General features: G+C 53.1%; 1 long non-coding RNA gene across 1 annotated transcript; it reads right to left on the bottom strand.

The window, feature by feature from the left end:
• Positions 1–19,035: 19,035 nt before the first annotated feature.
• On the bottom strand, positions 19,036–20,162 carry LOC119144869. Its single transcript, XR_005103237.1, has 2 exons — positions 19,938–20,162; positions 19,036–19,843 (listed from the first exon to the last, which is right to left on the bottom strand). It is a non-coding gene; the product is annotated as an uncharacterized LOC119144869 (long non-coding RNA).
• Positions 20,163–27,001: the final 6,839 nt, after the last annotated feature.

Below are 27,001 nucleotides of genomic sequence, written 5' to 3'. Positions count from 1 at the left end.
CAGATTAAGCCCAGCTATATGAATTTCATAAATAGTAATACAAACCCACTGCACACCTTAGGCTGATATTAAACAGAGGATGAGTTGGTATTCATCTTCGAGTGAATGCATTATAACGAAATGGAAACATGAGGTTTTGGTTATAAACCCCAGGTTTCCTATAGGAGGCAGTTTATGGAGTGACCATTTATTAAAGACAAATGCTATCATTTGAAACATATCTCATGTAGAGCAGGGGACGGGCTGATGCGGAGGAGCCGTAACTGGAGATGGAGCTTTGCATTTACAAGGCATTGTTTTAAACAGGCTCTGCATGTAGAGGAACGTGTGATGATAGCTGCCGGGTGCCAAAGTGTCCACTGAGAGCCCCAGCCCATGCCTCCCACGGTGAGTGCAGACCTGCAAGGTGCTGAGTGCCGTGACCCAGGCTAAACATGCTTAACTTTAATATAAATTTAACAGCAGGCAGAAAGATAATCCAGTTATCTTGAGTCAGACCAGTCATATGCTTAAAATAAGCAGGTATTGGATGGGAGCCCTAGCCCCAGCAGGGCTGCGCAGCCCCGGGGCGCTGAGCTCCACTCTCTGCTCCAGAAATGAGCGCTGGCCTCTGCGGCTCCAGGACGTCGTCCAAAGAAGAGCAGGGTAGGAGGGTTCCTGCCTGGGCGCACAGAGGGTCGGAGGGCAGTCGGGGACCTGTCCCCTTCCCCCGGGGCCATGGGGTGCTGGGGTCTCTGATTTGGGGGTCTCACTCAGAAAGCCTCAGAGGGGTCTGCCTTGCGGAGGGGAGATTCTCCCCATGTCAGTCTGTGCCTTGAGGCATGCCCACGCCAGCATCCACTAGTCACCGGCCCGGTTCTCCTTGCATTTCATGAGTTAGCGGTTTTGAGCTGCAGGGCAAATGTTAAATGTTAACAACTGCTGTTAAAGTCACATCTGCAGGTAATTTTGCTATTCACCTGGAAAGAAACAGTGTTCATTCAATTAATTGAAAAAGTATATGTTGCCTTTCTCAGATCTTTCTGGATAGATCCTGGCACCCAGTCAGGATGGTGCTGTTTGTTCTTTATTTTCAAAATCAGAAGTCTAGGACAAGACTGTCCTTCACAGGCAGTAGCAGGTAGAACCGCACGCTTTCTAGAAGCATAAATTCCATTTGTTGCGTGTAGGAGAACTTTCTGGCTCAATGTAGTATGACATTTGCAACCATTTAATTTCAATAAATTCCATTTTTATGCTCCATCCAGCTTTTAGTATATCAGCCAAACGATTCGTAAGGGACAGAATGTAAATCCTGCCTGTGTTTCCCCTCCTGCGCTATCATCAGGGATCCATCACGCTAACGCTGCTGTTCATTTTGCTTTCAGAGCTCCCAGAGGTCAGCAGTTCAGTTCTTGGAGTCCTGGAAGAAACCCTGGATTCCGTTTGGGTGGAAAGCAGCTCTGCAGCAGGAGGGGTTTGGGTTCTCGCCCCGTTCCTCGTGCTGGGTGCTGGGTGCTGGGTGCTGGGTGGGGAGGCAGACTCTGCTGGATCGCACGGCGGGGGGCTGTGAAGGGGGGACCAGCCCCTGGAGCAGGTGAGGCTGCTGCTGTCAGCAAAGGTGCACAAATGGGCACAGTGCAGAGTGGGGACAGCCCGGAGAGGGGACAGCCTGAAGTGGAGACAGACTAGAGTGGGGACAGCCCAGAGAGGGGGCAACCTGGGGCTGGGACAGCCCAGAGCAGGGACAATCTGGAGAGGGGACAACCTGGGGCTGGGACAGCCCGCAGTGGGGACAGCCCAAAGCAAGGACAGCCTGGGGCAGGGACAGCCCAAAGCGGGGACAGCCTGGAGTGGGGACAACCCGGGGCAGGGACGGCCCTGAGCAGGGACAATGTCAGTCACAGAAACAGCTCCTGGAGAAGCAGAGGAAGATTTCCTTGTAGGAAACAATGACCAGACACGTCTAATCCCTGCCAGCCCTGGGCAGGCAGCTGTGCCAGCGGCAGGGTGCTTCCTATGTGTCCGTCTTGGGCACAGCCATGACACTGGGACCCAGGTGCCAGCTGGCTGCGATGGCACCATCGGCTGAGCGAGGCAGTGCCCAAAGGTGAGGAGCTTTGCTGTGGAGCTGGGTGGCTGAGATTGGACATCCAACTATGGCCAGCCTAGAAAAATGATGAGTTTTTCATAGACTGAAACAGGTGTCAAACACTTGAGTCTGGGAGTGCAGCCCCGAGTGTTGTCTGGCTCCGTCAGCCGGCACTGGAGAAGACGGGAGAGAGGGTCCCTTGTTGGGGAGTAAGGATGGAGGGGCCACCAGCAAGGCAGAGAGGTCATTTGCCTTGGTCACTTCTTAGCTCTTGTAAGAGGCTCGAGGGTCCCAAGAGCCTCATGTCTCTCCCATCCCCACCCTCTGCTCTTCTTCATTGTATATTAGATGCCACCGTCATTTTTGTAAGCGCCCTCTCTAATGACCTGGAATTTCTGTAGCTTCACTAATTCAGGAAGGAGTATTTCAGTTGCAGGCAGATGTGAGCTGTCTAGTGAATGCTATCAGCGCTGGGGAACCTTCTGTAAAGACACAGACAGAGGTAGGCTTTTGCTGGGCTCAGGAGCCATCGCTTGGCATCTGTTAATGAGAATATGGAATCCTCTCCCGCAAAACTGCCTGTTACAGGTGACTTTTTGCTGGGAATGTAGCTGGAGGAAGGTGTCCATCCGTGCTGAGCCTGCCAGGCCCCTGCACGGAGGGGAATAAGCAGCCACCCCCAAAAAGTCAAATTACATCTATCAAGGGATCTTCTGACTGCTTTATCCTCACAGCTCCACATCTGGCAGGGAGAGCAATGGGGCAAGGGAAATGCATTGCCTGCCTGCCTATATAGCTCAGACAGGCTGGTGACAGCTCAGTAATGTAAATGATGCATATTAAGCCCTAAATAAAGTGTGAGGAACATGTTTGGGATCAGCAAATCCATCCTGACAAGAAGCAGCAAAGGAATGAAATCCCTTTCCCCCAACAGACTGGTAAGTCTGTGGACTAAATGAAATCTAGTCCCACTGAAAAATGGCTCCCGAAGATTTATGCTTGCCATCTCCTGCTCTGATCAGCAGGGATGCACGCAAGTGTGTCCCAGGCAATAGGGGCAGGGAACTCTCAGGAGCGGGGGTCACATTCCCCTCTTCAAAATGCTCAGGTTTCATCGCACCCCCTTTGCACGTATTTACAGCCCAGGTCATCACATTTCCCGTTGCATTCCCCCACCCGCCATTTATCATCCCCAAGGGGCAGCTGGAGCCAAACGTCCCCCTCATTTGCAACAGACTTGTGGGCCTTTCTTCTCTGCATAAGTGGTAGACTTAAGCTAAGCCCAGGGTCTCTTAAACATGCCTGCCTCCGAATAAACAGAGCGGCTGTGATGTGTTACAGGCAGCGATATGGCGAATGGGCCAGCTGAGAAGGAGACTTTACAACTCTGTTGGCGCTGGAGAGTCACTTGTCCTCAAAGGATGCCAGGCAGGTGAGCAAGCCTGCGAGGCAGCTGGAGCACACTCGCATCGTGATGTTTGGAGGCAATAATCAAAGGCAAATAGCACCTGAGTGATCCCATTGCAGGCAGCGGTGGAGGGAGGAGCCCAGGCGATGTGTGTGCTGCTGCCCGAGTCTGGGAATGCAGGGCTCTGGGTCTGCTCCCAGGGAATAAAGGCGGCCCTGTGCTTAATGCAAAACATGATCCAATCCAGCTTGCCTCAGCTTTGCACTGCTTGTTTCCCAGCAGGTTTCTGTGCTCGCTCCCTCTGCCGAACCACCTGTTCCAGCAGATTCGTATTTTGCAGGGAAAGCTTTTCAAAAAGAGACCAGCACCTGCACAAAGCCCGCAGGCAGCTGCTGTCTGGCAGCTCTGGGGAGACCCAGCAGTTGCCCCCCCCCCCCCCGTGCGTGAAGGCAAGCACTGGCGACAGGAGGCTGAGCATCACACCCCAGATCAGCACATCCCTCCCTCCACTACAAGTCACCATATGCTCCTGACTCGCCTGGAACCAGAGTGAGCTCTCGGCTCCTGGAGACCATTTTGGTGAGAAACCAGTAATGCTGCTAAGGCAGAAGTGCCTGCAGAGGAGGTGCTGGGAGCTCTGTGTGCTGGGGACAAGCTCAGTCCTGCGCTGCCGGCCTCACGGCTCCGTGCCTGCAGGGCACATGCAGGGGACTGGGTGAGCTGCAGGGAACGGTTCTTTCTGGACTTCATTAAGACTGTGAGGTTTTGACCAGTTTGCTTTATGTTCTTTGTTGCCCTTTCATTTGAACGGGGGCCAAAAAGGTGGGATCCAGATTGCAGGCATTTTCCTAGTGCCTTTTTTTTGTTCAGGGGCTGCTGTTCTTGGTCTTTGTGGGCTGCAGCGAGGTTACCTCACATTCCCCGGGCCTTGGAGACCACCACCTCGCTCCAGGCTCTGCTGTTTGGGGTTCTGCGACTCAGGCAGTTGTCATCCTAGGACACCAGGCCACGCTGCCAACGCGAGATGCAGGCTCAGAGCGCAGGAGGCTGCCAGGACACCTCACCAGATGCACATTGTCTCTTTGTTCCTCTGAAAACCACAAAAAAGTTTCTCCCTTCACAGTTCAGTGATGCCCAGACAAAGATGACGTGAAATCTGTGGGAAGACTTATTTTATTACAATATAGGAATTCACAGAACCAGATGTTTAAACTTAGCTGTTGCTCCTCCATACGAGCACCACTGCCCCTGCTCCATGGAGATATTTGCAAGATTATTTACAATGCTTTAAACATGTCTGCTGCTGCTTGGGTCTCCAAAAGCTGCTCAGGGTCAGGGCCAATGCCACAGCGAGTCCCCAGTATTCCTCAGTGCCACAGGACCTGGTGGAGAGGAGGCAGCGATGCTGGCCTGGTGGAAGGGCAGGGCAGCGCGGTGCCCCTCGCTGGCCCACCGCATCTGGCAGGAGTGGGGACAAGGCACAGCCTGTGTACTGTTCCCAGCCGGAAAATCATCCTGCCTTGAGGGAAGTATTTTATAAACTGTGTTCCCCGGGGAGCTGTGCTCCCTCCGGGCTGGGATGCAGCCGGCACTGCCCACCGAGGGTCCTCGCAGGAGCCCCGCCACTGCCTGTGGACCCTGCAGCTGTCTCTGCTCCTGTGGGGTCCTGGGGTAGGGCAGCCTCTCCATAGTCTCCCAAGATCACGCCCCATGCCTGGTTTTCTGGATTTCTCTGCTGTTTCTCACCAGGGTTCAAAGGAGCCTGCGTCCCCGGCTGGAGATGTGTCCCTGGTGGGAGCCATGCAGCCGGCAGCTGTTTTGCAACAGTGCAGGATGGCCTTCCAAAACCAGCCAGCATCTGTTAGTCGACCCGAGTGTAGTGTCGAAGGGTCCTTAGGCTGGAACAGGGAAGCAAGCCTTACACGCACATCCAGGCTGGCAGCATTGTTTGTTTCCCCAGCATCCAGAATTTCATCTTTTCCACCTTCACACTGCCAGCACAGTCCTTATCCGCTGCCCTGACACCTCCAGGGTTTATTTCAAGCTGATCCGCGCTGCTTCCATATGTGCTCCTGCCACTGGTCGCTGGTTGTTAAAAGTGGATGCTGTTGTTGGTCCTCCTTACCTCCATTCAGAAGTTGGCAGTCCTTAAAAGCTAGTTCATCTTAGACAAGCCTAGTGGCAATTACAGCCCTCCTCATCCCGCAGGATCCGTTAACTCCTTCTCTCTCGTCAGGCCAAGGTGCGTGGAGCAGCGGTCCTGCCTGGTTCTAATTAAAGCGATGCAGAAAATCAAGCCCTCACAAGAGGCACGTTGAGGTGGCTGCAGAAAGGGGGAAGATGGTGTAAGTGCTCCAAGGCAGGAGCTGCACTAGTTTATTGCAACCGAAAATCTGACCCTGCAGGGAGCTGCAGGTGCCGTGTCACCTTGCTGGGGAAGGACGCAGCTCCCACAGAGGGACGGTGCCTGTAACAGGAGTGCAGGAGGGACGGGGGGGGGCAGAGCTGCTGGGGAGCCCCTCGCAATGATCCAGCACATCGGCGTGGGGAAAATGGTATTTCCCCAGCAGACCTTGTAAAATTAAATTGTAACATTATAAATTTGATCATCGCTTGTTGCCTTCCCACCCCCTATTCCTGGCTGTCAGGGAACTGCAAATGTTGGAGGAGAATTTCAGAGTCCATTCAGCAACTCGCGGGAGGTTTAGGCTGTGACTAGGAAATACATGAACTACCTGGAGAAGTGCAACGCTCGCCATGGATTCCCCTTTTCCCAGGGCACAGGAGGGGCTGCTCCCTTAGACATGGGCATCGTTTAACAAAAAATTCCGGCAAATGAAAAGCTCTGAATCGGCTCTCCATACAAAACACCCCAAAGCACGCAGACTTTAATGATCAGGAAAGAATGAGCTGAAGGTTTGTGGCCCCTCAGAGCAGACCATTTGCAAATCCTTCTGCTCCAGAGGTTTCCTCAGGTCTGCAAGTCATAGCAAATGCTAAAAAAATATTTTTTATGCAAGATCAACTCTGGAGTGAAATTCAGAAATGTACAAAGAAATCTCAATTGACCATATGGCTCTAACGTTCCCAAAGCTCTTAGCCATTTATCTCTGTCCAAAAGTGTGCTTTAAAGATGCAACAGGAATCTTGCTTTGTGGAGGGAATTTGTGAGTGTATGTTTGGCCTTCAAACGTTAAACTGAACAAAGCCTATGGGAAGTACGTAAACACCAGAGAACAAACAAGCTTCCTTCATACCTGAAATGAGGCTTGATTTTGGATGCAGAAATGCGTTTATTTTCTTGGAAAGAAACAGGCCCTGGCCTTTCAGCTGTTACAGATTTTCTCAAGGGAATAATTTTTCTAGCAAACCTTGTTTCTTCTGTAATCCTTTGTAACAACTCACCGACTTATGCTGCCCTAGCTTTAAAAATACATTTTCAAAGCCCATTAGCAAATTCACAGGTTTTTTTTATACACTGAGAATTAAAGTGGAAACATAAGACCTAGCAAATTATTTTCACTTTATATACAGTCTCCCCAGTAAACAAGTGTTGCAAGAGCCTGTGTGCTGTCGGCAGAGCACTGAGGGATGGAGAACAGAATGTGGTCACATGTGGTTTTATTCAGTGAGTTATTTATATAATCTGAAGTATAGTAACAATCTCCTTGGATCCAGAGGCTCCCAACTCCGCAGCCCCTGCAGACGGTGCTCCTTGGCTTTCCCACCGTGTCTACATGGATGCCCCTGAGCTCCAAGTGCTTCGCTTATGCATATCACCACTCAAAGATCCTTATTCCCAGGAGTGGGCTCCCAGGCACTTTTCCAGGGCCGCATCCTGGTGCTTCCCCGGTCCAGCATCCCACGTCCTTGTGCTTCCATGGTCTAGCATCCTATGCCCTGGTGCTTCCCCAGTCCAGCATCCTGCATCCTGGTGGCCCTCTAGTACAGCATCCCATGTCCTGGTGCTCCCCTGATCCAGCATCCGATGTCCTGGTGTTCCCCGAGTCAGCATCCCATGTCCTGGTGGTTCTCTGGTCTAGCATCCCATGTTGTCATGCTCCTCAGCTCTGTGGCTCTTCAGTATCACCTGTGCTGGAGGCTGGGCAGGAGGGTTTTGTGACCATGTCTGAAGGACAGGGTGCCCCAGGAGCCAGTGTGACCCCATCCTCCCTGGTTCTCACCTCCCTCTGCCTTCCCAAAGACCCGATTTATGTCTAGAGAGGTCTAAAATCTCTGTGACTCTGTCTCCTTGCTTCCTCTTCATCGCATGTCAGCCAGCACCTCTCCGCTGCCCTCCCAGAGCAGCCCCACAGAAGCAATGTTCTGTTTCCCGCACACCCCCTCCCCCCGAGCCGGACCCGGCTGCACGGTGATGAGCACTGCTGCACCCCATGTCTGCACCCTCTGAGGCAGCTGGGGAGCGGACCCCCTGCCCCAGCCCAGGGAGCCGCACTGCAGCACGCCTCGTTTCTCCAAGCGGGTGGCGAGCAACACCGGCTGGAGACTGCACCTTCCACCGGGAACCAGCGGCTGCCAGTGCCGAGCTCAGCCAGCCGCAAGCCCTTGCTCCTGGCAGGACGCGGTGCCCGCGCGATGGCGAGAATGTGGCGATGGCTGTCAGTGGCCTCTGCGCCGGGCATGTGCCACCTGCCTGCCATGCTCTGGCTTGTTTCTTAGGCGAGGCTGAGGAAGACACTTGCGCCGGGCTTGCTCTGCCTCCCATGGGAAGCTGCTGGGAGCATAGCGAGGAGGGAGGCCCAGGGCAGCAGCGGCCGATGCGGGGCAGGAGGAGCTGAGCAAGCACCGGTGGCCGGAGGTGCCCCTGCCCTCGACGCCCACCTCCCACCCGGGGGTCCCGGTGCCAGCTCTGCCTTTGCAGCTGCGGGATCAACTATGCAACATTGCAGACTAGTGGTGGTGCAGCGAGAGATCCGCCATGGGTGGGGTGTGGGCTGAAGAAGGCCAGATGAGGTCTGAGCAAACCCACGGTTGTCATAAAATATCTGATCCACTCGCTCTGAAGAAATGTTTTTAATCTTGCTGGCATTAGAGGTTACAGTCAGTCATTCTCCAGGCAGGTGAATGGGGTTCTTTATTGTGGCTATTTAGTTATATCTTGAATAGCAATAAGGATTATCTTCCAGATTTCTGCATCTCACTTGGAGCCCCTAGCATGTGTTTATAATTTTCCTCTCCCTTTCAGGCAATGCCAGCAATCTCCTGAAGTTCTTAAACTGAACCTGTGAAGTTTAATGGCTGGCCAGTGTATCTGACATACTCTTCTAAAATACTGTTTCAAGTGCGCTTCTCATACTGATTTATGATTTTTTTTCTCCAACAAAGTATCCACTGTATTTTATCACTCCTATTTCTCATGCCATTCTTTCTTTGTCAGAAAGGAAGGTCAGGCCAACGATGCTTCTATGAATTTCCAAGGAGGAGCAGTAGGTGGCTGGCTTGGATTTCTTTAGTCTGTTTTTGCTGGTTTGAACAGGCAAAGGCTCCGCCACGGCAGGGACGGTCAGAGCTCTAGGGCTGGCCAGGTCCTGCCCCTTGACCTGGGCGCTGGTGCCTGCGTGGCTGCAGCCACACGAACAGGAGTGGGCTGGGGTCCTGGGCAGCGGTCCAGCCAGGGGCACACGGCCAGGCCCCCAGCTCCCCAGCTCCGGGGAGACCCCATCCCTCCGGCGGGTTTGGTGGTGCCAGGCCGGTGCCGTGCAGGCGCTGGCGCTGCGTTCCAGCATGCGCAGCTCAGATGAGCTTCTCCACTTTTGGTTGCTTTTCTTTTATGAGCCAGTAGTTTAAAACTTGAAATAAACAATAATTGCCTGATGTGAGGGGAGGATGCTGCTTCTCTTCCTGAGCCAAAGGAATGACAAAAATACCGTAGGCTTTCCCTAGATGCACACTGCTCCCGCAGCAGCTGACTTGGGACACTCCAGTGTCCCGGTACCAGATTTTGGGGAAGCTCTTGTGTCAGGTTGTCACCCCAGGGTGCACCCAAGGCTGGTGCCTGGCATGGTACCAGGGCAGCTGGCTCGGCTCCGGGACAGTGCATGCAGCGGGCTTACAGGCAGCATTTGGTGGCAGGCAGGATGCTGAGCTCCATGAATCTGGAACTGCAAATGTAGGGTTGTGGCAATGAGGGAATTCAATGAATCCACAGATTTCATATCTCTGCTGACCCTCTGTGGCCCATAAATGGTCTAAATACTGATTCCTCTTGTCTGTGGCCAAGAGAGAACAGTTAGTTCTTGTGTTTTTGAAAAAGGCGGCATCATCTGGCAGTGGACTTGAGGCTTTATGGAGTCATCATCTCTGTTCTCAAAAGCTTTTTTCAAAAATCGTTTCTTTCACTGAACCTTTAACTGCTGCCTTTGTCCCGTTGCAGCCCTTCCATGCTCTTGTCACATCCTCAGCCATCACGTCCTTGTCTGATGAGCACCGTGGGCTCCTCTTCTGCCCCACAGCACGTACGGTGAATGGTTTAACCTAAGCAGGCTCCACTTCCCACCCCTGGGCACCATGCATACAGATCCTGGCTCTCCTCCGCTGAGCAGCTGCAAGCAGGCAGGGGGAGGTGGCAGTGCCGAGACAAGAGACGTTGCACAATCACAAGGGTTTACAGGAGGGATCCGGCTGCACACGCACCAGCGCACGCCAGGAGCAGGCTGGCAGAGAAACTTCTTTTCTTTTCTATTCAAATTGTCATCCCACCCCTGTCACCGCCGCAGCCAAGTGTTTCCAGCTTCCACATGAAATGGCACAAGGTAATCTGCTGCCTGCGCCTCCACCGTGCCTCAGGGTGAGCCACAGTGGGCACACTGCCGCTGTCCCTGCTCCTGTCTTGCGGCACGGGGTCTCCTGCTGTGCCGTCCCCACCGTGCCCCTCCTGCCTTGGCTCCCCACGGCCTCTCCTCCAGGCCGGCGCCTGCGGCAGAGGGGTGGCTGCTGCCTCCCGCCACCCGCAGCTGCCCAGCCCGGTGCCCAGCGCCCGGTACCACAGCTCCGAGCACCCCGAGCGCAGCCTGGGCAGCCGCTGAGCCCAGGACCCACAGCCTGGGACAGACAGGCTCTTTTCCAGCTGAGCAGAAATCCACGGCTTGGCTCTCTGCTTCCTCCCATCTGCCCAAGTTTATTTTCCTTGTTTTCTGTTTATGAGCTAGGCGAGTATTGAATTTCCCGAAGTCATTGCCATCCATTGCCACAGGTCTCGCACACAAAGACTTCCTCGGTGCCAGGATCCAAGTTTTGCAATTGGACCAGTTCCCTTTCCCTCCAACCATTGTGGAAACAGCCTTTGTTTTGCTTCTGGATCTTGTTCATCAGGCCCAAATCAAGGGCCGCTATCCAAAGCCTGGTCTTTTTGAAATCTGATTTCACTGCTTTAATGAAAACAGCATACTTCAGGGGACAGGGCTAAGGTCCTTGAACAGTAGGACTTTTTCTGCAGGACTTTTGTATCTCGGCAAAAGCTGCGCTGTCCAGTCCTGCCAGTTCCCTCTGAATAGCAGGAACTGGAGGGATGGTGCACGAACATTCCTAAGGGACTATTAAAAGAGAAAGCTGGCTCAGAATCTTCATCCCAGCTGCAAACTGACAGCCAAGGCTGAACACCCCGCGCCCTCGGAGAGCTCGGGGAGCTTGGCAGGCGCGGGAGCCTCCCCACCGTGTGCAGGGAGCCGGCTGCAGCAGCAGCTGGGGCGGCGTGGGCTTGGCTGCGGCTGAGCGCGAACCACTGCTGCCGCGTTCCGGCTGCTCCGTGGCCCCGGTGCCTCTCTGGCCCCGAGGAACGTGCCTCCTTCCACCGAAGCCGCTTGTCACCTCTGGTGGAGATGCCTCTGCACCACGTCCTGGCAAAGGGCAGCCACGTTTCTCTGTCCTGCGCAAGGCGCCCGCACCGACCTCAGGCTTCCCCGATGAAAACCCCATTTATTCTGGGCCTGTAGGAGAGGAATCCCCTTAACTGCATGCTCAGGCGTGTGCAGCAACTGCCCTTGTGTATGTCAGAGCCAGGGAATGGTTCTGTAATCGCCCATTTTTATTTAATTGTAACGCCCCTGTCCCACTAACTGTTCCAGATGCTCTAATGGTTCCTAGCTCTGGGCTCTAAAACATGCTGTTCTTTTCACCCTGGTCCCCGCCCTTCAAGCACAAACAATGGTTTTGCTGGTTTTTGAGCCTTTTGTGTGCCAACGGGATGTGGGGAGAGAATCCCCTCCATGCCAAATTCAGTTGATAATAAAAAACAGGGAAGGAGCTCGATGCCAGTTTAGGAGCTGAGCAGCTCTGGTCTGCTCGCTGCGGCGTGTGGATGTTGCCACCGCCCAGCAGCAGGGTGGGATGCAGGGGGAGGCAAGGGGACAGGGACAGGGTGGAGGAAGTTGAAGTTTCACAGAGGGGCTTCAGCTCCAGCGAGATCGAACCCTGAGTCTGCACACACCAGCAGCGATGCTCTGGCTGGCCCCCATCTGCAGCGCCCAGCGGGTGCTGGCTGCTCTCGACCAGCACCAGGGGTGGTGTGGGGGCGAGGGGAGCACTGGGGACCACGGCAGCGTGGGCAGGGCCCTGTAGTGGGCACACCCAGATGCTGCCTTTGTGCACTGGGAGGTGTACTGGGCGCTGCAAGCATCCTGCACCCCGGCAGAGCCACGAGTGTCCTGTGCCACAGCCGTGCTGCTGCCTGCACACTAGCTGCCTGCCCTGCCAGCAGCCAGCAGATGCTGTGCTCACACTGCTGGCACCGCCGCCCTCTACAGTGGCTACTGGTCACGGGCAGGCAACAAAGGCTGGTCCCCGTGGGACCCCTGGCCTGGCCTTTGCAGAAACCGGGGTGGGAAGCCTGGCTGCTCCGTCCTGCTGCTGTGGGGCACTAATGGCCCTGGTTATGGTTATTAACAGCCTACTGTCACCTCCGCTGTCCCTGGGGGCATCAGTTGTCCCTGTCTCGGTGCTGATGGCAGAGATGGGGAGGAGCAGCCCTGGCTGCAGCTGGGAAACTGGTGTTATCAGCGCTGGGAGCACACGGCGCCGGTGGCTGGAGGAAGAGGACCCTGGCTCCCAGCACTGATTGTTGCTATAGTCTCTGCAGGTTCCTACATCTCCTCTTTTATCCCTTCTTTATATATATTTCAGAATGATATAAATTCTCCGCTGTGAACCCCGCTGTGTGAGCACAAAAGAGAAGTTGCAGGCGGGCCCAAGAGAAAGGGAGGATAAAAAAAACCACAGGAGAAAATTAATAAAGCATTTGAGAAAGGGAGAGGGCGCCTCGCTGGGAAAGTGTGTAGCACACAGGGCTCCCCAAAGCACATCAAAGCCTGACTCTGAAATTAGCCCAACTGTTGGGAATGTAAAGCAGGGGATTCTCCCACTGGGCTGTGGATTGAGAGTCCCCCCCACGGGCTGCGAGGCACTGACATTTGTATTTATCCAGGCTAGAAGCTCCATCATGGAGCTTTTCAAAGGGCACTGCTGGGACCCAGCAGGCCACCTCCCCAGCATAGCAAACACTGCACTTTTAATTACTGCTCCGAGACGGCACATGTGCCCGACCCCCACACTAATTCTTGTTGCAATTACAGCGATCTAATTGAGTTTATTCACTCTCTGCAGCTTTTGTGTCTTTCTTTCTTGCACTCCCTGCCGGTGAGAGCCGGGGCCTCCATTGATCTGCTAGGTAGTAATATGGGCAATGCCAGCGTGCCGCTCCTCGGGGTCCCGCCAGCCTTATTGTGTCTATTGAGCTGCCGTCGCTGCTGGGAAATGCCAAGTCTCTCCCAGCCAGAGCCCTGCCTGGCAGCGGGGTGACCCCTCCGCCGGCTCAGATGCCGAACTGCGCTCACAGCATTTCACCACGTCGGCGTGCGGCGTGCGCTCGACATTTTGTTTGTAGAAGCAATTTTACATTTTTATAGGAAAATTACTGCCAATTAACAAAGAAATGATGCCATGGAAGTCGCAAATAGGCTGTCTGTGCACAGGGATGATGAGCTGTCCAACCAGGACCGCAAAGGTCTCCAGCCACGTTCGTGCAGCCGAGGGAGAAGCCGGAGCCCTTTGGTCCCAGGCAGTCATGGTGCCCCATGTCCCCCTGTCTCCCCCCTTGCTTTCTGCAGTCGCCCCAGGGAGGCCTGAGACCTGCCAGGTTCCCAACCAGAAAATGCACCTGCCCATGAGGAGGAAGGGGCTTTGGGACAGGGGGGTCCCTGGGCGCTGCCGCCATCCCCTGGCTGCCCCCGCAGTCTGTGCCCGGCGAGCATCGCCTCCCTGCAGCGCCTGTGCTGGAGGCTGCGCAGCTCACCCGAAAAGTGCCTTAGCAGTAACCTGGTTATCAGCCAGGTACTCAGTGCCTAATGGATGCAATTGCATCTCTAAATAATTATCTCGTTGCAGCCCCGTAGCTGTGCCTCACACCTGCAGTGCACTGACAAGCGCTGAGGGGTCTGGAATGAAGACCTGGCCAGTCGGCGTTAGGGAGTCCTAGCAGTGTTGTTGGGAAGAGCCCCTGGACGCTGCCCCTTGGCTTTTCTTCCTTTATATGCTGTCAAATGCTGCTGTCTACCGAAAAAACCCCACCCACACACACCAATCTGCAAGCTACTAGTGCAAATATTTTAATTTTGACTAGAAATCAAATAAAAATCTACTTAGCTTTTTGATAAAATCCATTTAGCTTTTTGGTCTCTTGGGGAATGCATTTTGCTTCCTTTTTTCTATCACTCTCACCTCTTTTTTTCTGGTTTTTTCCCTTCTCTCCTTGCTCCCCCCCTGGATCATGGGGCAGTGGGGGGACATGAACCACGCTCCCAGCCCTGTGCCCAAGCTGCAGGCTCTGCTGCCACTGCTCGCCTGAGAGGCCTCTGGCTTCTTCAAGCCTGTTTGATGAGTGATAATAAAAATAAAGCATATTGGTGCTTGAAATGAAAACTGTCTCATACCATGTCAGCTGCAGAAATGCTGGACCTTCTGCAGGGAAATGGAAGAGGGCACCCACCCGAGAGCCAGCGGGCAGCAGTGCCAGGACCGAGCCCCCGACGGAGCTGCCGTGGGATGGCCACCACGCCGTGGGGTGAGCTAGGACCCCCGGGGACACCCCCCACCCCAGACGCCCCCAGAGGAGAATCTCTTCTTGGAGAGCCCTGGTGGGAACATCTGCCAGTGGCTTCTGTGGATGCTCTCGAAGAGGGAGAGGAGCAGACACATGGTAACTGGCAACCGGCCCAATGAGGGAGGAGGGGGAGGAATTAACTCTCATTTAAGTCCACTTTTGTTGTAAATAAACTATAATCACTTCAAACCTTTTGCTTAATCAGAAAAGGATGTTGAACATTAAGCAAACAGTCGGCAGGCTTGTCTTACTGCTGGATTAGAGATATTAAATGCCAGCAATACTTGCTTTTTTTAATCTGTCCTGCAGCTGCATTATTAAAACAAACACATTTGCAGACCTGCAAAAAACCTAAATGAAAACAAAAGATGAGATTGAAGCTTTCCCAAGGGCAATATCTGAAATCTGGACAATTTTAAAATGTACGTTTAGTCTTCATCTTTGAACCAAATAATGGAGGGAAATGACACATAATAAAATTAACCACTGGAATTAGCAGCATATTCTCTGGCAGAGCCACGTTAAAATCTAGTAACCTATCCCTGCGGAGACGGCACCTCCGGAGCCCATGTGCTGCTCCCCATCGGCACGGCCGGGGGCTCCTTCTGCAGCCCCTTTTTTCTGTTAGAGAACACAAACAGCCTTTGGTCTGACAAGGATGTAACTTTTTTTGCAGTAACTGGTGTTTTTTCTTGAAGTTCCAGCTTCTGGACTCCAGCAAATGAGCCCAGAGAGAGACTCTGGCAGGAGTTCATGAACATCTCACCTTTATTTGAAAAAATGAAGGTTTCAAGCTTCTTTGGTGGCAGAGCAAAGCTTGAACACGTGATGCTTAAAAGCCCAGCTGGCACTGGAGAGAAGCACATATTCATCATTTTTCAGGCCACTCGCGCTGGCCAGGGAGCAGCAGCTGAGCCCCCAGAGCTTCGAGAAGTCATGGAAAGAGCTGAAGTGACCGGGCCAGTGTCTTCTGGGGCATGAAACTGCTTTCCCAAATCACCCCCCCCAAAATACTGTAGATGCTCCAAAATACCGGGAGGACACAGGGAGGGGCACAGCCCCGGCACAGGGGAGATGGCACAGCTGGTGCATCGTGGACAGATCCCAGAGCTCAGCACAGCCAGCAACTGCCCGAGCCGGGACCTGGCACCAGGGAGGCACCAAGGACGAGTCGAGGACGAGTTGTCACCCTGCAAGGGCAGGGAGCAGAGCAGGGTCCTGCCCTCGGACAGGGGTGCAAGTCGGCCCCTCCTCGCCCAGCTGGAGTTACGCAGGCTCTGCCACCCTTCCCGCAGCTTGGGCATCCTTTGTTCCTCCTTCCAGCCCCGGGGACAATAAAACCAGATTTTAAAGGAACCAGAGGAAAATGCCAGCTCTGTGGGGCTGGGGAGGCTGGGATGTGCAACTGTCTCAGGACGGCAGAGTTAAAGTGAGCATCCCTTGCTGACAGGGATGCCAGCCAGCAATTTATTTTCCACATTAATTTTGATTATGAGTTCTTATATGGTTGCAGAGTCCAATTTTCACAAGGGAAATTTCCCCCCTACACACACAGGACAAAGTCAGACTGACCTAAAGTTCTTCTTTCCTGAATTTCTTGTGGAATCTTGGCTGCATACAAGTTGTCTCAAATGCAATTACACTGTCATAAATAATTTTCCACCTCTTTTTTCTGTCTCAACCATCCTGCTCCCCTGCGGTCAGTGGAAATTTCCCCCTTTTATTAGGTTAGACTTGTTGGCACTGAAAAGAACTCTGCACTCATGGCATCATTGTCTGCACTGAGCCAAATCCTCAGAGATCTCCCTCCCGCTAACACAAAAGCTGGGGCCAGGGCTGGATAACGAAGCCTGTAGTTGGGTGACGAGCTGCCACCCTTCCACGAGCCCGTGGTCTTCGTGCCCTGACTCGGGAAACACCCAGCCGAGTATCATTGACTTCAAGCAGCAGCAGGAACCTCAGGGAGCTCGGGAGCTGGAGCATCAGCTCTGCCAGGGCGAGGAGGTGCGGGTTAAAGGTCCTGCTTCAAGGCAGGTATGTGCTAGAAATGCTTGCCGCAGCCAGACATTAGTGAAGGTTATTACACATGCATTTCTCAAAGTTTTGGCCAAAATACACCATTTTCTAGCGCCTGCTCAGCTCCTGAGCCGCTCCCTGTGCTTTCCTCATGGCAGAGCCGGGTGTATGTGGCCGAGTCCTTCCAGACAAAGGGCTCGGCAATGTGACTAACATCTGCCACATGTGGACACGTCCCTCTGCTATTGAGTACTCGGCTGTGCTCTTTTTTACTGTGCCTTTCATACGAGCTGCATCCCCAAACCACTTCACAGAGCAGACTAATTAAAATCAGGGGTACAAAGCCATGCGGGGAGAAAAAGTTCTCTTTAAGCCATCCAGAGAGTGGGGGGGTCACGTTCAGCCCCCGGGCTGCTCTGCAGGGTGAGGGGCAGATCCCTCCCTGGGCTCAGTCACACCCAGGCCAAGTCTGGGCAGATTTCATTAATTCAGCTCCTTCAAGGGCTGGTAAACAATTTTCAAGGGTCATTAGAAGTATTATTGGTCCTAAGAGCCCTGTGTTGCTGTTAGGACCCGCGCAGCCCGCGGCAGAGCGGGACAGCCACGGCAGGGACAGTGGGAGGGCACGGCTGCCCCTTGGTTTATCCCTCAGGAGCCGCCCAGCTCCTCCACACCTGCGAACACGAGGACGCTGCCCATGCCACTGACCGAAGGAGCCAGCGTCCCCAGCCCTCGCACACCACGCCGGGTGCCTGCCGGCAGAGCAGAGGACACGAGCAGGGTGTCTCAGGCCACAGATCTGGTTTTGCATTGTTGCAGTAAAGCCTCAGTTGGATGCATCTTCTGCAGTGAGGAGTTTGTTTCTTGACACTTACTTCACTGTCCAGAGGTGGGACCGTCTCGCTCCATCCTTACGTGGGTCCTGGTTTCCGTCCGAACGAGGAGCACTCATCCTCTTCCCGTGACTGCGTGTTTTGAATTAAGTCATATTGGAGACATTCAGGAAAGTGTGAAGTAATTTTTATTTAGAGGATGAAAAAGCGTGGGGGAAATAGAAGATGATTTGGTGAAACGGCGCTGCCCAATATTAGTAACTGATTAACAGGAAAATATAGAGGAGTCTGCAACCATGAGCCATGCGAGAGCGCTGCCAGGACTGCGAGCCACATTACTCAGTAAGTGGAAAGTCCAGGTAAAGCCCATCCCCTGGCTACACATGTGGTAGTGATTTGGGCAGATCCTCTGTCAAAGCAGCTGACATCATGGCGAGAGGTATTTACAGCCGACAAGGAGAGCTCAGCGCGGACCTTGGCCCCCCTCCCCCCCCCCCCTTTTTTTTTTTTTGTTTTATTCTGAGCTGTTATTATAAAGTATTATTTATGAAGTGGTGAGAGCATGAGCAGCACAGCCCTGCCAAACTTAAAGCACTTTTCATTTAACAGAATGAAAATTATTTTAACATGAGTATCTGAAGGAAAGATCCGCGGATTCTGGACAGCTTTATAGAGGCAGGCTATAAATTCTGAGTGCACAGACATATTTTCTTCACCAATAGGCTTCTCTTCACCTCTGAAAGTTTATTTTCAATAAACACAAGCTAACCCTCCGATAGTTTCCAGAGGAGGATGTTAGCAGCTATTACTGTATCTAATCAACCGTGATCCGTGGATCGTTCCAGCGAGCCACTTAGAGACATGTTTTCGTGCCGTCCCAGCACTGCGCTGTTGCACAAGCTTCCCCTCCAGCTGCCGGGGTCAGGGGAGCATCGCTACGGGCTCATCCATCCCTGACCTGATCCGAGGCCACCGCAGCAGCAGGGCTCGCTCTGCTGACATCCCTGAGCTTTCCGTTAAGCTGCAACAGGACAAATCTCTCTCTGGTGCACCCACTTAACTCCTCTGACAAGGGTCAAGCTCCGAGTCCATGGGAATGGGCCAGCCCAGGCTGTGAGTGGAGCCTTCGCCCATCCCGAGCTCCAGCAGCACCAGCAGCACGGGCCCCAGCTCCCACACCAGGGAGGGCTGCTCGAAGAGGGAAGGGTGACGCACCCCCTGCTCCCTTCCCCTCCCACGCTGTCACTCTGCTGCGGCCACCTTTGGCAGCGGTGGGCTGCTTGCCCCCACCCCAGGCGTGGAGCACCCCCTGCAGAGAGCAACCACTTGTGCCTCGGGCGATTTGGGAACGCACTTGAACCCTGCCCTGCCAGGAGCCTTCTCCTTGTCTGGACGTTGCATCCACGTGAGCACAGGCGGTAAAACATCATCTGCGTGTGGCTGATGCCAGAGGCACCCTGCTCATCTGTTTATTCAGGAAGACATTTTCCTCTTTTCCAGTCTCCTTCTCTCCTGCTCTTTATCCCTGTGATTGCTGGGGATGCGTGGCAGTGAGGGGGGTGCCCTGGTGAAGTGACGTGCCACATGCTGCTGGGGGAGTGGAGTGATGCTCCAGGCTGGACTGGGCCAGCTGGAGGGGATCAGGAGGCAGAGGAACCCAGCAAGGGGGTCCCAGTGCCAAACCTGGATGATAAACCCTGTGGATGAAAACCCACCAGAGCCCCCACTGCTCCCGTCCTGCCACCCGCCACAGCACACTCCTCGCCAGGACCCAAAGGCAGTGGAAACACACGGTGGTTTTCAAACGTGCAATTGGGTGTTTTCCACTCCCAAAAACCAGCGATCAGTTACGGGCCGGTGGGGCTGTGAGGCTCTGGCCCGCGCTTGGGTTCATTTTGTGTAGGGATGGAGACCCAGGGTTTCAGGTGATCTCTGGTTCTCGCCCTCAGAGGTTACCTGCTGACACTGGGATGTTTTGCTTTGCTTCCTTGTCTGGGCCAAACGCAGCCAGCGGGGTATTTATATTTCTTTCTCACATAGCTTAGAACGCCAATTGCTGTCATATTATTTTTGTTTGGGATTTCATGTCAGTTCAGTATGCTACTGAAATGTATCCTCCCCACAGACGAAGGCTGTTGGGAAACCACAGGCTTTGTGAAATTCAAAATTGGTAAGCAACAGAATTATGAAACCACAGGAAATGAAATGAGCAATTCCTGCAATTCTTGCTTTTTCCCCTCAACTCCTCCATTGCTTTTAGAAAAATGTGCATTAAATAGGGTGTTAGCAAATGCTTCCTGTCCTCCAGTAAGGTTCCTGGCTTTCCCAGTGTGGAGTGGGTGCTGAGAAGGATGGAGGGGAAGAGCTGTAGAGGGTAACGCTGATTCATAGACACCACAAAGCTGGGAGTGAAAAAAAAACAAACATCAGGATCAGTGGGAAGAGGATGACAGGAGACCCCCACAATGACAATAGGCAGTGACATCTGTGACCCACCCGCACACAAGATGTACAGCGATGGCAGTCCAGTGGCTTGGAGAGTGGCGGCTCCGTCTTTGCTCCTCTCGATGTTTTATGGGTTGATACTTCATCTTGCTGTTTGCACCACCACAGCGGGATGGCTCAGTGCCGTTGCCGCTCCTCTTGTCTCCATCTCACACCAGGCTGTGGGACTGCCCAACCAGTGTGGGTGATGCCAGCCCCGTGCCTGGCACCGGGCAAGCCCCGTGACCACTCCGTCAGATGGGGTGTTGGTCCTTCCCAACCTCACGGGGAGGAAGTTACTGGTTTGGGGCACGTTAACCGCCGCAGCGTGACTCAGAGCAGATGCAGCACGGCTCACAACACACCTCCTCGCTGTGTCAAGCCTGGTCCCATGATGTAGAGCCTTGGTGTCCTTCATCCTCTCTCAACTTCTTGTTGCAAGTGTAATTACAGATTAAGTGGCAAACTGGCTGATGTGATTCTGACTATGGTTGCGCTTCTCTACTGCAATTTGGTTTGCATTTCGCTGTTGACATGTTTATGGGGTGATGATGCTGGGGCAACGGCCCCTGTGGGTAAGTGAGAGACATCAGCATTTTTTCCCCTGTTTGAAGAACACACTAGTTGCACAAATAGCCAGAAGCTGGAAGTTGTGGTACAACTAAATCCAGGATTCCATAATGCTCCGAGGCATGATTCGCACTGCTTCACAAAAGTAGCGACCATGGCAGCCCCAGACCTTTAATTCGCATCACCAGGTTGCAGCTCTAGCCTGGAGTTGGAAAGGCAGGCCAATGCCCTGCAAGCGAGCAAATCGGCAGGGTGCTGCCTGCAGCTGTTCTTACACTTTGTCTTGCTTTTGGAAAGGGAGAAGGTGATGTTGGGGTCTGTGGACTGCAAACATCTGCACGTCTTCTCCAGATGCAGGGGTTTGCAGAGGGGCCGAGAGGTTGCTGGTGTTCGAGCTGCAGCATGCTATTTGCTGGTTTATCCTTCCAGGGCAGATTTACTGCATTTCTCATGAATGACTTCAGCCATAGCGTGTCACGGTGACTGCACAACACGGAGGATGAGACAGGCTCTCCGTTAGCCCAGAGCAATGTCTTTGGAGAGGGTGGCAGAGCACTGCCATGCTAGTCAACGCTATCTCCCTGGGATGAAATGGGAGCGGCAGTGAGCCCTGCTCCACAGATTCCTCCAATCCTTTATCGCATGGCTCGGCGAGGGCCAGCTACCTTGGGGAACGTGCTTTGCCACCCGGGAGATGGCCACAGCCCGCAGAGAGCGAAGCGGCAGCTCCCGAGCCGTCAGCAGCGTGGTGGGGAGAGCAGCTGCCTCTGTGCATCGTGCACTGCTGGCTCCAGCACGATGTCCTGGTGCCTCAGATGAGCTGTGAGTCTCCAGGATTTCCCCAAGAAATGTCAAGGGACAGTGCAGAAAATGATGCTTTTCAATAACAAGGAAATATTCCATGAATGAAACCAGATCTGTTTATTTTGAGTTCGCTGTTGCAAATCATTGCAAAGAGAACCCAGTCCTACAGAATGGATCCAATGTGGATGTGAACCACATGAGGTGCAGGTTTGATCCAGCACAGAAACATTTTGAATTCGCTTTTTTTAATCTAATTTCTTATTGAAACAATGTGGTTTGCATGAAGGTTTTGATGTTTTGTTTTAAAACCACACATCTAATTTTAAATGTTTAAGGCTTATAAATAATACAGTAATTTTGATGCAGCCAAAGAAGATCTCATGCGAGAAACAGATAAATCAGTAAATCAGTACCTCATTTACATGTTTAACATGTGCCACATTTCATTCCCTATCCTCCTTGGATGGGACTCAAAAGGACTCTCCAAAGAATTTGCCCCCACATCCCTGCTTCATCCTGAGATAGACACAAATTCCAGTTTGGAAAAAACCAGCTTTTATCACAGATGTCAGCAATTAAATCGTCCATTAAATAAAACATTCACTCACCTTATTTTTCCCTTTTCTCATTAGCTAAGATGAGAAATATTTCCCTCCATCGCTGCCTTCCACCAGGAAGGCTTCCCAGCACATCCCTGGGCAGCTCTCGCAGGGGAGCGCAGGGCGGCTGGGGGGAGCCACAGCTGCAGAGCCCATCTCCCTCACCCGGCATCAGGGGTCCCAGCAGCAGGATGAGGAGCACCCATGACTCGTGCCGAGACACCAGCAGGGTGACCTGGGCTGGCTGAGGCCAGGACGCGCCCTGTGCTGCCACGTCTGAGGCACAAAGCACCTGCACCACAGCGGCAGCGCAAAGGGCAAGTGGCACCTCAGCCCCCTCGGGGACCTACCCTGGAAGGGAACATCTCCTCAGAGCTACCTTCAGCCAGCTGGGTACCCCCTGGGTAAGGGCACAGCACAGCAAAATCTTTAGGGAATTAAGGAATGAGCTAAGATTGCTTTAGCACACCCAGACATACCTTCATTCTCTGTGCCTGTGCCCACCTCCGTGCCTGTGTCCAATCTTGGACACCCAAAGCAGCGCTGCTGCCACAGAACTGCTCATTTTCACCTCCTTTGGCATCTGTCAGCAGCCATCTAATAGTCACTCAAGTATTAACTAATTTCTTCCTTGCTTCCACATAAGATAGCTGCTGTTCAGCCACTCCAGCCATGAAAATGAAACATGCCCCAATTATTGCCTCTCCTCCTATGGTGTCAGAGTGAAATCTCATTAGCACTCTCGTACAACCGACAATGCACTAATGGGGGTGTTAGATGTGTTAATGGAAAACATTTTCCTTTATCCTTTGGCAAATCCAGCTGTTTCTACCAAGGAAGTGTGCAATTTGATCTGGAATACTCCGCATGGCCAGGCTTTGAGGGCATGAAGTGTTAAAAAGAACAGAGCACCGAGTGCGCCGGTCCCAGGCTGGTCCAGCATCCCCTTGCTTCCCCGATGCCCATCCCTCCGCTCTCATGATGAGTGCTGTCAGATTTTTGCAAGGTGCAAGGACCTAAATTTTGAGCCATTTTATCAGCTGATGTGAGTCAATATCTAGCTCTCAGTCTTAGGAGAGCAGCACCTGTAACTCCAGCTGAAGGGCTGCTTAAACTGGCAACGGAATTATGGTTGCAAATCACACCTCATTTTGGCAATTTCAGTATATCACTGTAAGATGGATGAGAAGAATGTAAAAAGCAAAACTAGACTGTGTTTATATGCTGCTGAATAATTACTGTCCTGTATTATTTACATTTTAATATGAAAATAATACTGCTTTGAAAGCTGGATTTAAATGTGATGCCAGCTCAGCCAGCAATGCTATCCCCCGCTCTTAGTTCACACACTGTGGAAAGCAGAAGTTTTGGTGATTCCAGATTGTAGGACATAACTGTGCCGGCTCCAGCTCTGGTGCCGGTGGCTGTGCAGAGTGTGGACCCGAGTACGGGAGGAGACTTAGCACACTGCAGGCAGGGGGAGAAATAAATCCTCCCAAAGAGAGAAAAACAGCAGAGGGTTGAGCAATATGAGGAACAAATAAATCTTAATATTTGGTCTTTAGTATATATATTTATAATTTTTTTTATATATTTGTTTATATTGATATAGTAAGTCTTCATCTTAACACAACAGCTCAAAAATTTCTCCTGTCAGATATACCAGCGAGCCAGAGGCAGGAGCACTACGAGACAGGCAAAAAGGGGTGAGGAATTTCCCAAGGTCCAAGAGAGACGGCTGAATGTTCAGCTGCATGCTTGAATTTTAAGAAACTAAGTCACAAAGATTTGCAGGTCATTTCAAACTCGAAGCACGCCTTTCCTTCTGCCTTCTCCCCGTGCCGGCATCCTGGTGAGTGAGGTCCCCCCAAAGCCACGCTGACCGCTGAGCTCTCCCTGCCATGCGGCTGTCCCCTGCCATGCAGCCCCTGCCTGCTTTGGTTTCAGGCTGAAGCTCCTCCAGACGGTGTCAGGCCAACGCAAACAGATCCCGATTAATCCCGGCTGAAGCTGCAATGCAATTGTTTCCTGGCAGTGCTCTGCCTGCTCGGGAGCAGGGCAGTGCTGCGCGGGCTGGGACATCGCATTAGCAGGGAGTGAGCCTGCTGGCTCCACATGGGGAACGAGGCAGGGAAAATATCTTGGTGTTGCAAAAGGGTCTGATGAAAGCCAGGAGAATTAGCACTAGACCTCAGGCAGTGCTGTGTGAGCATCAGGGGTGTACGTCCTGCTCCTTAAGCTCGTTGAAAGTCACTGAGCTCGTTTCTTGCTATCTATTTCCAGAGTTCCGGTAGATCTTCATACTTCATTAAAATTACAAAACTACATTGTGTTAAATCTCATCATCTTTACCAAGTACAGCTATTCTAAATTCCAGGAAGGAAAAAAAACCCAAAAACGTTTTCACAGGGATGTCATGATTACCACATCCCTGCATGCTGAAAGGGGTAGAATGGGGACCTCCCAGGGCTGGTGGGACATCCCTGCCCAGCACATGGCCAGCAGCTGCCTGTGGCAGCCCCAGGGACATCACTGTGTGAGGGTGGCAAAGGCAGCTCGTGGCAAGGCGTCTGCACACGTAGCCCATGCCGGCTGCTGGTGCCAGGGGAGCCCAGGCACCCGTCCGGAGACGGAGAGCCTCCTCCTGCACACCCTGCGCCGGGCACGCCTCCACCAGGCCTCTTTGACAGGTTAAAAGCATTCTTGATCTGGTCCCAGTGCAGGTCTGTATTAGAAATAAATGGAAAAGGAGAGAAGAAAAACCATCATTTGACTTTTATTAAAGTTTCAGGAGGGCTACAGGCCAATATAACTCTCCTTTTTATTGATAAAAGTGCCATTAAACGTTGCATTCCCCCATCCTTTTCCAATTTTTGCTGTAAGGTGCCTGGCAGCAGATGGGCAGAGGAGCACGCTGCTTCCTTAGGGAGCCAGGACATTTCGCTCCAGGGTGCCCCGTACCTGCCGAGGGCTGCTGGCCCATCAGCAGGGCACAGGGAGCATCGAGAGAGCAGGGAATAACGGCAGCACGATGCCCCTTGGCGCCGATTTCACAGGGATGCTGTAGCCCTAACCAAAAAGATACTGTTTGTTTCGTTTGGCAAGGAAATCCACTTTTCTTTCACTGTGTTTATTGACATATGAATCAGAGCTGGCACTGAGAGCAAGGACTCAACAGTTGTGTAGAAGCAAGAGAGCGTGTGTCAGGCAGCGCAGTGAAAGCTGCAGTAATGAGACTATTAATCATGTCACTCCCATCCAGGGAAACCCCACAGTCCCGGGTGCGTGGGACACTCGTGCTGCTCGGCAAGAGGGAGCCCTGTCACGTGGCTGCCACGCCGCTGCCTGCGCTGCTGCCTCTGGCTAGGAACCACTTCAAGATGTATAGATGCGCGTTTGTGCTGCTGTTCCCCACTGCTGCCCCGTCATGACCATGGGCGTCCTGCTGGAGACCCCAGCCCGGTGTGCCGCAGCCCTCCCCTTCGGACCTTTCCTAAGTGTTGAGGTGAAATGAGCCCTGACCTGCCCAGGTGAGACACCGCAGCAGAGCCCTCACCCCAGGAAGCCCCGATGGAGGGTGTCTGCACCCACCCGTCCTTAGGCAGGGGTGCTGTCAGCCCAGCTCCCCGGGACAGCACTGGCACCTCCTGGCACCAGGCTGCAGCCCAAGAGTGGTGTCCCTTCCCTCCCCCTGGGCTGGCAGTGCCACAAGCGCCCAGCCAGCACCAGCCTGGCAGGAGGCCAGTTTGATTTTGTTTCCTACTGCAGCTGGTTCCAGATGAAGCTGCAAGAAGGAGCATTCGTGGAGGTGAGGGAGACAGAGCGGAGCCCGCAGCCAGGCTGGGACACGAGGAGCTGGGGTGGAGCTGGGCACTGGCAAAGCTCATGGTACCACAGCACCCCGTGGCACAGGGCAGCACATGGCACCGGGCAGTCCATGGGCACCGTGGCAGCCCCTGGCACTGGGCAGCCCATGGCACCGGGCAGCCTGTGGCACAGAGTAGCCTGTGGCACCGTAGCAGCCCATGGCACAGGGCAGCCCATGGCACCGGGCAGCCTGTGGCACAGGGCAGTCCAGGGTCACCGTGGCAGCCCATGGCACTGGGCAACCCATGGCACAGAGTAGCCTGTGGCACCGTAGCAGCCCATGGCACAGGGCAGCCCGTGGCACCAAGCAGCCTGTGGCACTGAGCAGTCTGCACTGTCACAGTGCTCAAGAGGGCAGAGGAGGTGGGTGGCCAGGCGGGGTCACTCCCACCGGTGGCAGTGGCCAGGGCAGGATCCTGGTGCTCCTCTTGCCCCTCTGTCCCGAGCCCCATCTCACCGCTGCAGGGCCACCTCCCAGCGTCCAGCCCACTCGGGTCCGCAGCCCTGCACCCCAGCTCTGCCCACACCAGCGGCTCCTTTCTGCTTCCACATGTCCCCACGCACACATGCCCCTCATCTCTGCCCCCCCCAACCCCCACCCCCCGCTCTGCCTTCCCAGAACTAGCAGGACAGCTAGTTAGAAAACTAGCAATTTTTATTCAGGATTAATAGACATTTTTAGTCATTATTTTTCATAACTTGAGAGGATTTATTTTGTTTGATCCAGGGATATAAAATCTTCCCCTTCGGGGGAATTCCCATTGAAAGTACTAACCTAAATAAGAGGTTTTCTTGTAAAATTTCAGAAGTATTCCTTTGAAAATGATGGCATTTCAGGGAGAGTTTGCAACGACAATTTTACTTTGAGTGCAACACTCAGCTTGACCTTAATTATGGAGCTGTCCCTGCTGCTTCATTAAACAGATAAAATAAATAATAATAAGAAGCAGATTTGCTTAATGTCACTGTGGAGTTAGCGGGCCAAGTTCACTTTGACTTGTTAAGCACTACATCAATGTCTATGCTAATACTTCAAGCATGATAAATAATGATAGCCACTGTGTGTGGTGGACACGATGCTGTAGGAGCATCCTTCTCCCCTGAGGTCTCCAACCCAAGTGGTGCAGGAGCCCATCGCTCCCTGGCAGATGGCATCTGTATCTTAGAAGCGGGTACACGTTTCATTGCATTTCAACAAGATGATCTGTAAGCAACTAAACGGGGCAATGTGCAGCA

Source organism: Falco rusticolus, chromosome 3, assembly GCF_015220075.1.
Source record: "Falco rusticolus isolate bFalRus1 chromosome 3, bFalRus1.pri, whole genome shotgun sequence".
In the NCBI taxonomy this organism is placed as follows: domain Eukaryota; kingdom Metazoa; phylum Chordata; class Aves; order Falconiformes; family Falconidae; genus Falco; species Falco rusticolus.
The sequence above is the reverse complement of the archived record's forward strand: the minus strand, read 5'-3'. Positions and strand labels throughout refer to the sequence as shown.